At 36.7% G+C, this 17,439-nt stretch overlaps 1 protein-coding gene and 1 long non-coding RNA gene across 3 annotated transcripts in view; one reads left to right on the top strand and one right to left on the bottom strand.

Annotated features, from left to right (window-relative positions):
* Positions 1-1,632, bottom strand: part of LOC107648961 (uncharacterized) — a 61,277-nt gene extending 59,645 nt beyond the window's left edge. Inside the window, exon 1 of the long non-coding RNA XR_001624924.2 lies at positions 1,415-1,632. This is a non-coding gene — a long non-coding RNA (uncharacterized LOC107648961). The remainder of the gene's footprint in view (positions 1-1,414) is intronic.
* The window catches only part of SLC26A5 (solute carrier family 26 member 5), a 61,669-nt gene continuing 45,836 nt past the window's right edge, over positions 1,607-17,439 (top strand). For both annotated transcript variants that reach the window (XM_007504069.3, XM_007504068.3), the window contains exons 1-2: positions 1,607-1,909; positions 7,329-7,461. The gene's annotated coding sequence lies outside the window, so the exon portion shown is untranslated. The remainder of the gene's footprint in view (positions 1,910-7,328; positions 7,462-17,439) is intronic.

Raw genomic sequence — 17,439 nt, 5'->3', positions numbered from 1 at the left:
AGCTAGCATTTATTTAGTGCTTTATGGTTTAGGGAAGGACTTTATAATTATTATCTCATTTTATCCTCACAACAACCTTAGGAGGAAGATGCTATTATTATCCCCATTTTACAGATGGCACTCTATCCTTTACACCACCTACATGCCTCAGAATAGTTCTGACAAAGTAGTTGCCAAGTGTATTGGCAGTGAAAGGAAGTCCTGTGGAAAAAAAGACACAAGAAGACCAGTTAGAAGAGAACTAGAATAGTAACGGTGGGAATAGAGAGGAAGGGCAGCAAGGAAGAGAGACTGAAGGAATAATCCACAGGCCTTGGAATCTTATCATTTTCAGGAGATGTGAGAGGGTCTCAGAGTCCAAAGTGACCTTAAGGTTCAGAGTGTAGTGAATGGAGAAGTGGGGTAGTGGGGACAGAATTAAATACATTTAGAAGAGAAGCTGTTGGGTGGAAGGAGATACAAGTTTGATTTTAGACATGTTGAGTTTGAGGTGCAAGGCTACTTAAAATGGGAAAGTGGGGACTAGATATTGAATTTGGAAGCATCCAAGTCATAGGAAATGTCAGGGCATCAAATTTTACCTTTTGCTAATGCCACTCATTTTTCTGAGTTGTTAGTTCCCCAAGACAAGACCTAGCAGCTCCAAGGCCAAACCTAGCAGCTGAGCATAACTGACATAATCAAGATGTGCTGTGAACTTGACATAACAACAGTCCTTTGCACTCCTACACTAGGAATCAACTCCATTTCTGTTAATCTTGTTACTGTCAAAACCTCGGACTAGAACCATGTCAGCTGAGTAATGGAAAACACCTAGAAGAACCATGTTCCAGACAACATGGCTCTGTTATGAATAGACTTTCAATCACCAAACAAAACTGCCCCCCTACTTGAAGCTGGGCAGACTCTGCGAATAGACTCTGAGGCTGAACAAACTGTCTTGTCACTAAGCAAATTTTACCATGGGTACAGCTATACCCTCTTTGTCTTATCACAACTATATGCATCAAGGTTGTACCTTGGCATTTGGGGTTAGACTTGAGTAAGAATCTTTCCCCTTCACGCCATGACTTGTCCTTACCTTCAATAGAATAAAACTTTAAAGCACCTGACGGTACCTCAGATTATTCTCGTGTCCCATATGGGTGGGTGGTCTACAGATATAACTTTAGGAAATAGAGAAGGGAGAAGGAAAAGTCATAGGGTTAGATCTAAGAAAGACCTCTGCGGGTAGCCCAGTCACCGCATTTCTTTGAAGAGAAAATGTTAAGCTACAAAGTCACACGGGTAATGAATGCCAGCCCTCAAATTTGAATCCAGATCCTGACTAAAATTTTTTTTTTAAACTAAACTTTTTGATAGGGAAGCAGGATGTAATCTAAAGAACAAAAAATGCAAAGCTTTGGGATCTTACGTTTCAGTTGGCCGGGTCTTTCTCCCTTCTCAGTCGAAGGAGGATGACTCCTCGCAGCTTTAGTATGGAAATGTCCACTCGCTGGGAGAAATAAGGCTTCGGAACCCCAGAGAGTTGGCTGAGCGCCCCGAGGCCCGTGAACTTCGAGACAAGGGCTGAAGGGCAAACACGTGTGCGCTAGTGCATTGTGGGCATTGTTTTAGAGACGGGGATGAGGGGAAAGGGGAGAGAGTGAACCACGCCTCCCAGGTGCTCTCCCCGCTTTTCGGGGAGCTTGTGTTACCCGCTAGTGAACCTTGCCCGGTAGCATTGGGCGCTTGCTCTGTCAGAGCCCTGCACGGGGACTGACTGAGAGCCTAAGGGGCGTGGCGTTGAGAGAGTAGAAACTTGCATCTCGGATACTGGACCGGAGACAGGAGGACAGGAGCGGGAGCCGGGCGGCTACGGCGGCGGCTGCAGCTCCGGGCTCCCGCTGCTTTGCCGAGAGCTGCAGGGGTGAGTTCAGTCCCACGGGGACCACTGGGCTAAGTGTTGTTCTGCAAGGGCTGCAGGGATCTGAGGCGCGGATACCCACCCTCAGCGCTGAGTGAGACTTCAGTATTGCAAAGGGTGGGAGACCCTCCTGAAGTCCCTTCAGGCACGGCAGCGACTGGGATCTGAAAAACTTTTGTCTGGAGAATGCAAGCACTTGTAGGTCCTGCTGAGCCAAAAAGGCTTCAGGTGGGCACGGGAGGGTGGGGGTGGGGAGTGGGGAGTGAATCATTGTATTAGGAACAACAATCTACCTGGCTGAGAGATCATAAAGAATCAAAGTTTGAGGGCTGGTTGGCACCTTAGAAGCTCTTTAAGGCAAATTCTCTCATTTTACTGATGAGGAAACTGAGGTCTGGAAGAGGAGGGTGAGGGGAGGTAGTTAAATGATTTGCTCCGGTCACACAGCTAAACCTAAATGTTCTAGATTCAGGCACTGGTGGGAGGGTTGCCTGGTCTAACGTTGATAGAGGCAGTGACCTCACCTGTCAAATCTCAGATCCTTCGCCTGTAAAAGGACAGGAAAGTGGGGGGAAAAATAAGTCCTTACTTCTTTTATGAGGCAAAGAAATAGCTTAGTGATGAAGGAGAGAGTTCTGGTTTGTTTTGAAACTCGTGGTCTGGAAATTTGTATCCCTTCAGAAAGAAAGAAAGATGTGGAAGACGTAGTGGTGATGTGTTTGCTTGTGTTTTGTCTTTAAGAACTTTAAAATCTTCATCTTTGAATTTTTTGCAATACCTAGTAGGGTGTTTTGTTTTTTAATTTAAACCCTTACCTTCTGTCTTGGAACCAGTTCCAAGGCAGAAGAGCTAAGGGCTAGGCAATGGGGTGGTTAAGTGACTTGCCCAGGATCACACAGCTGGGAAGTGTCTGAGGCCATAGTAAGGAGTTTTGATGGAAATGAATTCCCATTAAATATTTGTGGAACAAATTAATAAATATTGTCACCATGGGATCTTAGAGCTGTAAGGGACCTCATAGGTCATCTACCACAACCTCCTTTTGTAGATGAAGAAATGGAAATCTAAAATGATTAACGACTTGGTCAGGGTCACACAGTTAATCCATGTCAAGAGCCAAATTTGAACCCAGTTGCTCTTTTTCCAAAGTGGCCAGAGCTCTTCCCTCCACACAGTGTTGCTTCCTCAGCATAGACTTCAAATATATAATGATAAAATTTGGGAAAAAATGAAATTTCTCCCAAACTTTTATATTACTTCTATTGACCTCAGTATTTTCATGGGTGAAGTGTTTCTTCTGGGCTTTGGGAGGGGGTGGGTGCGAAAGGCTTACAATCAACTTAAAATTTTCACTCAAAATTATTGTAATTTTTTTAAGCTTCTTCAAGGATCCTAGGAAAGTTTTAAAAGATATTTTTTTTCTTTTCCATCCTGAAATCTGCAATTTCTCCCCTCAGCACCTTCTTTTATCATGTCTTTCTCCACAAACACATGTACACTTCACCTCCTATGTAGTGACCTCTTTCACCTTCCCCTTAGTTATAAAAGAGAATTTAGGCACATTTTACCCTACCGTGTAATTTTTTTTAAATCATATATAAGGAAACAGAAGGTTCTAGAAACTTCTAGAACTAACTGTATGGCTGTGCTAATCCCAGCTGTTTCTTTTGTAAGATAAACGGATATTCTGGCCACTTGCTTAAATCCATTCAGTTCTAATTTAGTACAATCTGATGCTGTCATTCACCACTTTAAAAATACTTTTCATAGCATTTTATATAATATGAAATAATTCTATAATATTGAGACTTGTATTTGAGAAATTTAACAGTAATTTACATATAATAAAGGCTAAAATTGTGAAAATTGAAGGTGTAGTGAAAAGAACACTAGTTTTGGAGTTAGTTAATCCTAACTGCCGTCAAAGTGAATTTAAGTTAAGAAAATAAGTTTAGGAGTAGATGGAACAAGTCTGATATTCTGGAGGAGGTAGGATGTGTCCTTTAGAACAAGGTTGCAATCAAATGCATCAGAGTGGTGAGAGGGTTTTTGTCAGTGTGGGCATTTTCTTGGGGGGGGGGTGTTAATAGGGGAACTAGAAGATAAGTTTCAGGAAAATTTACATTTCAACATGTTCATTCTTCTTAGACTGGTACTGGTTATCAGTTTCTTTTGAAATACATGAAATCTCTTTAAATTTTAGGTAAGACTGGGGCAAGTCTTTAAACCTTTCTGCCTTAGGTTTCAGTGTCCCATGCAAACTTATTATCTAAAATGGATACATTTAAAATTATTACAAGACTGTTACACACTGGCATACCCTTAACAGTAAGTAGTTTAATGAATAAGCAGAGTGATAAGTTAGATAGGTAGGATAAACCTTTGTAAAATGAAAGTTTTAAAAAGATTCAAGTTTCATTACTTCCCTGTTCTAGTTGTTCACACTAAGCACTCTTTCTAATTACTGCAGTGTAGATTTATATCTGAAGACTTCCTTGGGGAAAAAAATCCTCACTAATTTGCATTAGAAACAAAGTTAGGGTAAAGAATTAGCAGGTAGGGTTGCTACCAACAGATCTCCTAAGTGCTTTTCTGGAAAGCATTCTGGTTGTTAACATCTGAAGCCTGACTTCTAGTGGGGTTTTTTTCGCCCTGGAACTAACTACTCTGAAACTACACAGAGTTTCACATTCCTCATTTATTTATGAACAACACTTAAAACGAAACCAGGTAAAAAAACTCAATGTGGCTCTTCCTTTCTGATGAGAGGCCTCAATGGATTATTCACTGATTTAGAAAATAATTTGTAATACCATAAATGGACTTACCAATACTATATGCATATTGCATTTAATTCAAAAATCAAATAATAAAGTAGTTAACAACACTATTTTAAGCTCCATATATTTTTACTTGTTTCTGGTCACTTTCCAGGCCTCCTTACACTGGGCATTAAACACCTTGATATTTTTTTTATGGGCTTCAAAGTAAAAAATTGAGAAAAATATTGTACTCCATAAAGAATTTGTCCATTTCACCTATAACACCAATATTGCATCATCTCTGAGTTAATAAAGTGAAAATGACCTCTTGGAAAATGGGGCAGAGATGATTTTTCCCCTTTTGCTTTCACATAAATAGTTCTTAATGGTCTTTTATATATACTCTTTATTTCAACATGGATAAATTAAGTCCTTAATAACTTTAACATCTCATTTTTCCCTAACTCCACCTTTTAGAGAATAGTTTAGTGTTTTTCATCATCAATCCTTTCCTAGTGGCTACTATCATGTATGAGTTATTGATTTTACTTTTTCATCCTTTCACTCCTCTTTCTCTCCTTGGTATAAGTACAAATGAGTCATAAGCTGGGCAAAGGGTAGATAGAAGGAAAGAAACTGAAGTGAAAAAAAGACTTGGATAAATCAACAATTGAGTAATTATTCCCTTAATAAAGTATGTTGATTACAAATAGTTTACGTGATTTAAAGCACCCCTCATCTCATTTGGTCCTCACAACAATCCCATAAAGTAACTGCAATCTGTATTTATTGCCTTTCCTTCATGAAAGACGATATTAAGGGTTAGGGAAAATAAGGAATTTGCCCAACATCACTTATCTAGTAAGTGTCTGAGACAGGATTCAAACCTTGAGGTTGTTTGATCTTTTAAGTAAATAATCCTTTCAGTATATTAAACAGAATTGTTCATGAAAGATGAAGATTCACAGTAAAAGAAGAAAAGACAAGTTTATTTCCAACTTAAATTCCTCAGGATCATGTTTTGTCTCCAACTTTCTGATTCCTTTTTCATTTGCTTTTTTTTAATTCAATTTCATTTTATTTTCATAGCTACATATTCTCTCCTTCCTACTTCCTCTTTCTTCCATTGAGAAAGCAAGAAAAACAAAACTCCTTAACAAAAATATGTATCTAGGAAAAATAAATTCCCAGATGAGTTATGTCCTAGATATATAGATAATTATGTATGAATATATGTGTTCTGGTTAGCTACGGTATTGATCAGAGTCCCTAAGTTTTCTTAATTGTTAATTTTTCTCAATATTATTGCCAATGTATAAATTGTTTTCTTAGATCTTCTCACTTTACTTTGCATTTGTTCATTCATCTTCCCAGGTTTCTCAGAAATCATTGCCTTTACCATTTCCTACAGCACAATAGTATTCTATCACATTCATATATTCAAAACTTGACAGTTGCACAATTGATGAACACTCCCTCAGATCTCAATATTTAGCAACCATAGAAAGAGGTGCTATAAGCATATCTGTACATATGGGTCCTTTCCCTCTTTCTTTGGTCTCTGGATTATAGACCTGGTAATATATATGGAGTATATCACTAGATGAAAGGGTAGTCATAGTTTAATAGCTTTAAAAAAATGTTCTAAATTGCTTGACACTTTATAGATCCAACAACAGTGCATTAATCCTCTTTCTTTTTCCTTGTAGTGTGCTCTAATGAAAAAAAAATACTGGATTTAGAGGCAGAAGACCTGGGTTCAAATCTCTACACTGTTACTATATTTCTTGATCGAGTCAATTAACCTCTAGGCCTCAATTTCCTCATCTGTAAAATGAAAGGGTTAGACCAGATTACCTCAAGGTCCTTTCCCACTCTAAATCTATAATCTCATGGCTTTATTTCTTTATCAAGACAAGAGGTTTGAGATTTTTTTTTTAATATTGAAACTATGATCCACAGTTTTTCTGGTGTGTAGTCCTTCCAGCTTCAGTTGCTTGTTCATCAGATCTTTTGACATATTGACATTGATAAGTGTCTGAAAGACCAGCAAATATTCTAAAGGGCAATAAACTCAAAATTATGAATCTATCAAATTAAGCCACATACATGATCCTTTTTTAAAAGTTTAACTTAACTGATTCAACTGGAATTTTGGAAAATCTTCCTATTCTATAAACTGGACTTCAAGATAAGTTTAGAAAGGTCACACTTATATGTGGGGTGAGGGTAACATTTTATTATACTTGATATATTTTCACAATATATAATAATATGTGGTTTATATAGTCATCAAGCATTTATTAAGCAATTACTGGTGTGCTAGCCACTGTATTTTAAAGTGCTTAGCATTCCTGGTCTCATTTGGTCCTTACAACAATCCTGTGAGGAAACTGCAATACATACATTTTTATCCTCCTTTCATGAAAGTGGACATTAAGGCAGAGGGAAAATAATTGATTTGCCCACCATCACATATCTAGTAAGTGTGTGAGACAGGATTCAAATTTAAGCCCTTGGTTCCATGTTCAGTTCTTTGCTATCATATAGCAATCACTTGGGGGTATTGATATAACATGCCTCTGAATTCTACCAAGAGATTCTGTGACAGAAAAAAAGCCATAAATTTACATTTTTTCCATTTCATCTATCCTTCACAGAGGGCAGAAGACTACAGCTATCTAAACTGAAAAGCTACTTCAGGCTCTTTAATCAAAGCAACCTTGAGTCACACTGGATTCTACCATTGGGAAGCCTGCCCTCCTGCTTACTGTGTTTTTACTTCTGATTTGGGTGAGTAGTAGATAACTAATATTTCCTTTAGGCCACATTATCGTTGTATTGGATCTTGCCCAGATGAAGGTGAAACAACAATATCCAGAAACCTGAACTAAACAATGTACTCTCTTTTTTTAGAAAAGGAAGATCAGAGAGAATGACATAAACAACTCAGCATCTTCTCACTTTCTTTCATTTGGATTGGGGCATGATTTAACTGGTCCTTGGGGAGAGTGAACTGTAAATGTCCTTTGTTCTTGGGAAGCAGCTGGCAGGCTGGCCAGTCACAGGAACCAACAACCCTGCCTGATAACATAGACCACCAGTCCTAGAATGTCATTGATGTAGTGTAGAGCAAAGGCCAGGTCTATGGCATTCTGTTTATGCAGTGCCCAAGCTGATACCATAAGCCACTGGACATATCTCAACTCTTGATGATGATGTAGTCAGAATATTATATGAATTATACATAATTATATATATATGTTTATAATTATACATATGTTACATATGTAATCTATTCTGAAATGTTAAACGAAACCAGATTTTATAAGAAAGAGCTCAGATCAAATACATTAAGCACAGTTCAATGATATATGCAATATAACTTTATATATACATGTTAAATATTACATATTTATATATAATAAATGTATACTGAATTATTCTATTTCTACAATATTTTAACCTTAGGTATTGGGGGGAGGTTACCTTGCTACACAGATTCCCCTAATCTTTTTGAAATGTCTTGATTGTAGAAATGAATAAAAATCAACACTTTTCTACCTCCCTTATATCAGTTGTAACTCTCCTGACCAATAATTTAACATGAAAACCATTTCTAAGGAAAGAAACACATTAACCTCTGCAAAAGCCTAAGTCAAATTGTTGAGAATTTCATCTGTCCATCAGAGACTTTAAGGTACTCTATGTATTGAAAATTGTCTTTCACATTTGGCCATTTCATTGCTTTTAAAGCAGAAGGCCTAAAAAGTCCACATACTTTACAGCCTTATCCATATAGATTTATACCTAAATATTATACCTAAATATTCATTACATTCCTCATTCTTTAGAGGAATTCAAAGGAATTGTGAAAATTCTCTACCCTCTCCCTCCTCTGGTTCTCTAGAAAGGTACAGTGTCCTATCTTTTGACTTATCTGTCTCATAGTACCTAGCAAATATTTGGTATCAAGGAAATGTTGACCAGGTTCAGTATAAGCTTGCCCATTCTTGACAATTAGAAGACCATTGACTGTATTATGGATGCAGTGTCTAACAGCATTTTGAATTTCTTCTAAGTGGTCTATGAGTTGTGGGGGTGGGGGAATAAGCAAGTGAGGTGAGGGTGACTACTTTGGTCACTGCTGAAATGTGAGCTTCCTCATTCAATATGAGATAAAAAATGATCCTCACACCTTATCAACAGTTGGAGCCTATTGGATTACCAGAAACAGGGTAGGAAAAAAGAGGACATTGTCTATTTAATCTGCTGCTTGGATCTGCATACTCTATCATCACTTTGTATCTGTCGTAGGTGTTCACACTTTGAAAAATTATCACTTAAATTTAACGTCTTCTTGTATTAGTTTGGTCTGTGTTCATCTTACACTTCCTACTTTCCTCTGTTTCCCAAGGCATCCATGCAATGCAAAGTACTAAAGATATGTGAATTATATACCAACACAGGTTAGAAGTTCCAAACTAAAGAAGTCATGGAGAGGGGAGTGAGGAGACATGGAGAATAAAAGAGTACTGAGAAGAAGGGAGGACAGAAATTAGAAAACTGGTAGACTAAGAGAACAAAAGGAGTTCTATTTCTGTTTCTCTGTTGCTGATCTGACACCTATAGAAAGTTGTCTAAAAAAGTTAGCCATTTGCCTTCTTTTAACTAACAGAAGTCCTCCTACAAAGCCCTAACCATGTAGGTTTCGAAAATGCACTTATACCTAAATATTCCTAATGTTCCACTCATGTTCCCTTTCATTTACTGCAGGAAGTGAGTAGACTCATGCCTAGACAGACCAACTGGCACCCTCTAACAGGAAATCTGTCTTATCATTAACTGTATCCACAGAGGTAATAAATGAAACAGCCTCTGCTCTGATTCACTTATGAGTTAAAATCTTTTAGTCTAAAAAGAAAAATATTTTTTTTCTCATAAGAAAACTAATGGCAAATAAAGGAGAAGCACCTTCCAGGAACAAACCTGTTCAGACCAGAAACATAATTGTGAACAATGAACGCACTACTCTGCTAAATACTCAGATACCAGTTAAGTATCTGAGGCAGGATTTGAATTCAGGTTTTATTCTAAGTCCATCAGTTTATCTACTGTGCCACTGGACTGTTTTCTCTTTACCATTTCATTGGTTTAGAGAACTCCTAAACTAACAACATTGACATTTTAAAAGAATAATAAAAAGAAACTTGAACATCCAGTTAATACTGATTTTCTGGCCCATTATTTTGTAGCTTCTAAATGCATGTAAATATATAGTAGAGAAAAAAGCTTTTCCTTCATGCATTTAAATCATTTTTAAAAAATTAAGATAATATCAAGTTCAGGTATCCATCAAGAACCTAAAATTCTAATTTTTTAAAAATAGAATATGTATTGGACTTTGAGAATGCAATTTACTTTAGCTACTTTGCTAAAGCTTCCCCAAAAAAGGGCTAAATGAGTGGGCTATTTCTAAGAAAGAAATGTTTTCTTTTCTGCTAATCTACAAATGGATCCTATGGAACAGGCACCCTTCTTCACTCACAGACTGAGTTTTAACAGTTGTGTTGCTCTAAGAATACAGGATCATCAAAAGGCATTATCTGATATTTGTAGTCTTTGATCAATTGGAGCCTGGACACCATCCATAACAGCCCCCTCTAAGACTTGTACACTAGGGGGGTAAATTTCCCCTCAGGTCAAGGATTTTCTGGCATTTGCTTAACTATAGACCTGCTGCCAATGGTTAGCCTCTACTAATTCTTTCTACCTTTAGGGACTCCCCCTATTGAGCATAGCCCAGAGATTTCCCTAGGATTTAAAATGTAGATAATGATGCTTATTTGCACCTTACTCCCCAGTCTTCTAGGGAGCAGGAACAAGTACTGAGTACAATTAAAAATTCCTCTCTTTTATACCCTAAAAAAATAACACCAGCATATGCCATATAATTTATTATGAAGGATAAGGATATAGGCTAAACCTGTGACTCATTATAATATTAATAACTAGTATTTACACAGTACTTTCAGGTTTACAAAACACATAAGGTGTCTTCTTTGATCCTAATAATAAATCTGTAATGTAGATGCTATTATTATCCCAACTTTATAGATAAGAAAACTGAAGCTGAGAAGTTTATTGACTAACTCAGGGTCATACAGCAGGTATCTGAGGCACGATTCATACCTTACTCTAAATCTAGCAGTCTAAATACTAGCCTCTCTAAACTGTTTCATGGATATTGAGAATGCCTAGGTGAGGAAACTTCCTCTACCAATGTAGGTTAGAACCTCTACAATTTAAAGTCTAAATTATCGGGTGTACCTAGAGATTAAGTGAATTGCCCAAGATCTCACATAGTATTTATGAGAAGCAAGACTAAAATTCAGGTTTTACTGATTTCTAAACCAATTCTCTCCACCATCCTAGATTTTAACATGACTAGGTAACAATTTATCAGTAACACTCATGGAATCCAAATTACTCTTCACAGCATACAACAGGATAATCACAGTCTATTGCTTAAATTGGGAGGAAGCATGGTGGAGTGGGCAGAGTTGGTCTCAAAACCCACATTCAGGATTCAAGTCCTTCTGATACACACTGGGCAAGTCACTCAACTTCTCAATATTTCAGGGAGCTCCCAATCCAATCAAAAAAACATTAATCACGTACCTTCTATGTGCCAAGCACTGTGCTAAACACTGAGGATACAATCAATAAAAAGATAGTTCTTGCCCTCAAGGAAATTACAATCTAATGAAGGGAGAGGAGAGGGGTCCGTCTCCTTTAGTGCATAGGACTTTCCCCCAACTCTAATTTTTCCAACTGAAGATCCAGGCTAATCTCTGTCTATAAACATACTGCCTTTGTGGTTTCTTCAGCATCTTTACTTCCCTCTCTTATTACATGATTACTTAAAAAATTTTTTTAAATAATCCTTACCTTTCATCTTAGAATCAATACTATGTATTGATTCTGAGAATGGTAAGGGCTAGGCGGTGAGGTTCTGATTTGCCCAGGGTCACAGAGCTAGGAAGTGTCTGAGCTTAGATTTGAATTCAGGTCTTATACTGGGTGGCACTCTTATCACTAAGAATCTTTTTAACCCTTACCTTCTGTCTTAGAATCAATATTAAGTATTGATACCAGGGCAGAAGATTGGTAAAGGTTAGGAAATGGGGGTCAAATGACTTGCCCAGGGTCACACAGCTAGAAAGTGTCTGTGGTCAAATTTGAATCCAGAACTTCTGGTCTCTAGGCCTAGCTCTCAATCCACTGAGCCACCTACCTGCCCCCTGACATGATTACTTTTTTAGCTGGCCCATCTTCCCTACTCTTGCCTGTTCACATCCACATTGAATCATCTCAGCATATCCCTGCTGCATATCTTACTTTTCTCTTTCATATTTGAATTCAGTGTGGCATAAATATGTGAAGAGCCATATTTAGGGAAGGCTTTCCCCAAGAATGTTAACAACATTTATATTCCTCTGGCAGGTAGAAGCAGCTAAATTTAGTACCTAGTTATCAAAAATAATTAGTTAAAAAGAATGCCTAACAGATGATCTAATTTAACTCCCACCTACCCATGACTACTCAAATGGGATCATCTCCCTTTCGTCCCAGACCTACTTGTATAATCTGCAGAAACTACCTAGCCGTATCCTATATCTCAAAGCCTCTCCTTGAGGTTAACTCCCTAAAGACTGAATTTGTCTTTAAAAAGTTTTAAAAGTTTCATTTCATGCTGCTTGACTTGGCATCACTTTGTGATACTTTCTCTAGACATTAGAATTGTTAGTTACAGTTCTAAGAACAATAAGCTAGAAAAGCAAAACTTAAAATTTAATCTGAGAAAATTAGAGAAAATAGTAAACAGTTCACAAAAATTACAGTAATTGGTATTACCTTTCCACAATCAAAACCACACTTCTAGTTTCTTATTTTCTGACTTTTAGGTCTCTATTGGTAGTATAATTTTCTTTGATATAATACTTTTCATTTAATCACAATCATCGTTAAGATGTAATTGCACATAACTATACGTTAGACAAAGGTTTTAGACCTTACATCTCAATAACTGCTGTTTTATTGTCTTCTATCTTCCTACCTTCTCCATTATCATTCCCCAATTCTGAAATTTCCTATATTCAACTCATAGTTTCCCATTTCATCAGTCATCTCTTATGGATCAGCTCATGACCATCACTACTACTGGGGAGTCATGGGACAGTTTCTGTTACTTTAACCCCAAACTGGGTATCTTGGATGAAAAAGGACCTGAGGTACCAGAAATTGTGAGCTTATAAGATTTTAGATTGTCTGACCCTAAAGTGACAGCATAATCACTATATTTTTGATGAAAGGATTTGATATATATATTTCAAGGAATCTGTGGATTTAGATGGGAATGGTTTTACATTTTCATTTCCCTATAACCAAAATTTGGCATTTCCTTCAACTGTTAGAAAACATTATTTTGAAAAGGGATCCATAGACTTTACCAGACTGACAAAAGGGTACATGGCCCTAAAAAGATTAAGAATCTCTACTTTAGAGGGTTAGGAGGAGGAGACATAAACTGAAAGGGAAAACAAAATAGCATAGTCATCATGGGACTCTTGGATCTGTGACACCTGGATTCTTGGGCAGTAGGATGGGATAAAAGAATGTAAGATTTATGAAAAAGAGGAGAAAAGGCATACTATTTTCTCTTAATCCATTTCCCCTTGAACACCCTAAAACATGTAAAAGGCCATCATTGTGTATTATAATTTCAGAGACAATAAAAAAACATCCTATATCTCAAAAAAAAATGTCCTTCTCATTGTTCTGCCACTCTCACCCTATTGTTATAAAGATAACTGTACTATAATTTACTATAACTGCTTACTTAATTACACAATTACAGATAAAAATTAAAGTTCAGTTCATTTCAACAAGCAGCAATTGAGCACCTGAATGTATAATCCTATACATGCCAACACAAGTACCCCAGGAGGCAACCTAGTCTAGTGGATAGAGAACCAATTCTAGAACAAAACCTAGGCTTAAGTCTATCTCGGAGACTATGTGACCATGGGCAAGTCATTAAAACTCAAGAGGCCCCTGGGAAATTCTTCAAGACTATAATTTGCAGGGCAATTGTAATTCTTCATTGGTTCAGGGAGATGGCTATATAATTAATCCTAGGTCCATTTAAAAGAGATTTATTCTATTATAGGCATATTATCAAATGTCATCTGTTTCTCCCCTTTGTTAGCATTTTGGCATCCAGAAGTTGAAGATATTCACTTGTTTTGTGACCAGTAATAAGTTAAGTATAAGAAATAAAGGATAGGATTAATAGATACACAGATTCCATGAATTCTTCAATGTATAGGATTCCCAATGAGATATATGCCAATAAAAAACAATAACTTAAATAAAATGGATACTTTAAAAATTAAAAATTGAACAAACCATAAATGAATTAACAAAGGGAAAAAACCTAGGACTAGATAAATTAACAAATGAATCTCAACAAATATTCAAAGAACAATGAATTCTGATATTATATAAACTGTTTTCAAAAGTGGGAAAAGAAAGAATCCTACCAGATTTTTTTAAATAATATAACTATGGTCTTGATACCTAAACCAGGAAAAATCAAAAGAAAACTATTCCCAGTGTGGAAGTGAACTCCCAATGTGGAAGGTTCTTCCATCAGTACAGATCAACTGTGTCTTGGGAGATCTAGGAAGTTGCCTGAGGTAAAAGGGGTTAAGTAATTTGCCCACGGTCACATTGCTTGATTCATGTCAAATATAAGATTTGACCCTATGTTCCTTTTTTTTCAAGCACAGAACCCTATCTGCTATTTAGATAGAATAGTCATCAAAAAAATACAGTGTCAAATGTGAATATTCCATGTATGCATACATACATTTAAAACATTTAAAGTTTTTCCCAGTTGTAGACATTAAAGGTTAGTATTCAATATTTAAGTTATAAATGAATACTCACCTTTCTAAAAGATTCTACCAAATTACCTCATTCTAGCATGACGCTGGCCTTAATTTCTTAATGACTCTTTCATCATAACTTAATCTTGCAGTGTGAACCTGACAACTGAATGTCTATCTCTTGCTAGGTCACATCAGCCTAGCTAACTGTAAAGAGAATCAGAATGATTAGCCTCAGAAATTTGGCCACCTGGTATTGAATTTTTTTTCAGCCACAAAACGTCATGTCTTGAGGCAATAGAAAACTACTGAAGGTTTTTAAATAAGGGAGTGGTGTGGTGGTCCCTTCATCTTCTGAGGGAAGAGTAATTTGGTGCTGTATGAAGGGGAAGAAAGGGGAGACTAGAAGCAAGGAGACCAGTTAGGAGGTTGTTTGAATTTTCCAGTAGAATGATATTGAGGGACTAATGGAGAGTAGAGATTCTGAGATTGGACAAATGGATGGATGTCAGAGATGATGTAGCAGGAGAGTTCAAAAGATTTGGCAAGTAATTGGACAGTGGAGAGTAAAGATGAAGGAAGAGTCAAGGATGATTTCAAGATAAAGTACTTGGGTGACTGGAAGGATGGTGTCACTTTCGATAGAACTTATTTTCCCAACTATCCTTATAATGAATACTTTTTACTGACTTAGCCACCAAATAGAGTGCGTAAGTGAGAATATATAGACCTGTTTCTTTACTGGTATGATAAAAGGAGTTGAACTAGCTTGATTTTATAAAGCCTTCCAGTTCTAAGGCTCCATAATTCATGTTTCTCGTAGTATGAATAACTTTTTGAAAAATCTCTCCTTCTAAGTAGTAAGTAATAGTAGTAGCAATATTAACTTTAACATAGTACTTAACTATGTGCTGAGTGCTTTACAATTATTATCTCATTTGATCATCACAATAACTTTGGGAGGTAGGTAAGTGCTGTTATTTTCCCTATTTTACAGATGGAGAAACTGAGTTAAACAGAGGTTAATAGCTAGTAAGTGTCTCAGATCAGATTTGAATTTAGATTTTCCTGAGTTCAGATCCAGTGCTCTATCCATTGTACCACCAAACTGCCCCAATGAAAAAAGGAAACTAAAACTGCTGGGACCTTTTTACCTCTTCCCTAAATATTAAATGATTAAATTGCTAAAATATTAAGTGATAAAATATTTTGTAATGATATTGGGTTTTTGTGTTGATTTTATTTTAGAAGCAGACCAGAAAATTGAGATTCTTTCTAGGGAGCCTTTTAGGCTAGCTCAAAAAAGCCACAATCTCCTCTAAATTAATTTTTTTAACTACCATGATGATATATAATTGCAGTCAGCCCACTGGAGGGCTATGATGAGTTAGATAACAGGTCTTGTTACTCAATACCTCAAGTTCCTTAAACTACTTTGCCACCCAGCCTAGTTGATAACAGAGTAGTGATAGTCTTTGGTGTTTAATTATTAAATCACTGTTGTTGAGCATGAAAATTATTCAGCAAGAACATTTCATTTATCTCTCTTTTCTGTCTGTCCTCCTCCTCAATACCAATCATTGCATTATCCCAGTTGACAGATCTCAGAAGGGGGAAAAAAAGAATATTTCAACAGTACCCCAATGCTAAAAAAGACACTAGTTACTTATCCCTTCTTTCTTCATTTTCCTTCTTTATCTACAGATTTTAACCCTTTTGTAAGCCTACCTGGGGGGAGGGGGGAGATGTGAGTGATCTGAGTTCATCTGAGACTTTGCCTAATTTAAACGTAGATAAAGCTTCTGTATTGACCCAAGCCAGAATTTGGTTCTTCCTCTATCTTTTCAACATAATGAAGTGGAAGGTGTACTGTACTTGGAGCCTTTCAGGGCCTGCCACTAGTGTTTAGTATCCATGTGACCACAGGCAAGTCACTTAAACCAGGTTTTCTCATCTGCAAAATCAGGGAATAATTCTTGGAGTGCTTACAGAGTTAGTCTGAAGAGCAAATGAGATAATGTAGGTCAAGCATTTTGAATTGCTTAAATGCTATGTCAATGTCAGTTATTGTTGTTATTGTTATCATTATTCTATTTGAGTCCAAAAACCAGCTTCTCTGCTAAAGCATTTCCTGTACTCTCCCAGCCCCAAGCACTACTTTTCTCTCTTACAAACTACTTTGTATTTATGTGAATTCTCTTTGTATTTATTCTATATCTGTGGATACATGTTGTTGTTTCCCTATTATTCACTCTTGAGAATGGAGATTGTTTCATTCTTACATTTGTATCCCAAGTACTTAGTGAAGTATCTGTAAAAGCTGTTTAGTGATTGATTAATTTGACTCCCACATGTATGCTGCAAACTTTGACTTGTTCCCCTTCATTAGAAGGTGATAGACATGGAAATTTGTATAAATTTTACATTCTCAAGAAATGAGTCTCTACCACCCAACCTCTATCCCTTTATTCTTTCCCTCTTAGAAACTCTCAACGTTGATTGTTCATTGAACTACCAGGCAAGAGCTCAGAATTTCTCATTCAGAAATTTATAATAGTATCCTAATGCCTATCGTATTAAACTAGGATACATAATCTTTGGGCTTCAAGATCCCTTTACCAACTGCTCCCCCAATATAATGTACCATTCTCATTATTCAATAAATACCCCAGCCAAAGGATCCCTTTATCATCCACAGATGGAGTAATAAGTTAAGGAAGTCTTCTTTCTTTTTTCTCCATACCTTTGTACATACCATTGTCTTCATTTAGAATATACTCCCTCTTCCTCTTTATCAATTCATTTCTTTCATCTCTTT

Source organism: Monodelphis domestica, chromosome 5 (genome assembly GCF_027887165.1).
Source record: "Monodelphis domestica isolate mMonDom1 chromosome 5, mMonDom1.pri, whole genome shotgun sequence".
NCBI lineage: Eukaryota > Metazoa > Chordata > Mammalia > Didelphimorphia > Didelphidae > Monodelphis > Monodelphis domestica.
Note: the sequence above shows the minus strand (reverse complement) of the source record. Positions and strands in the feature narration are given on the sequence as shown.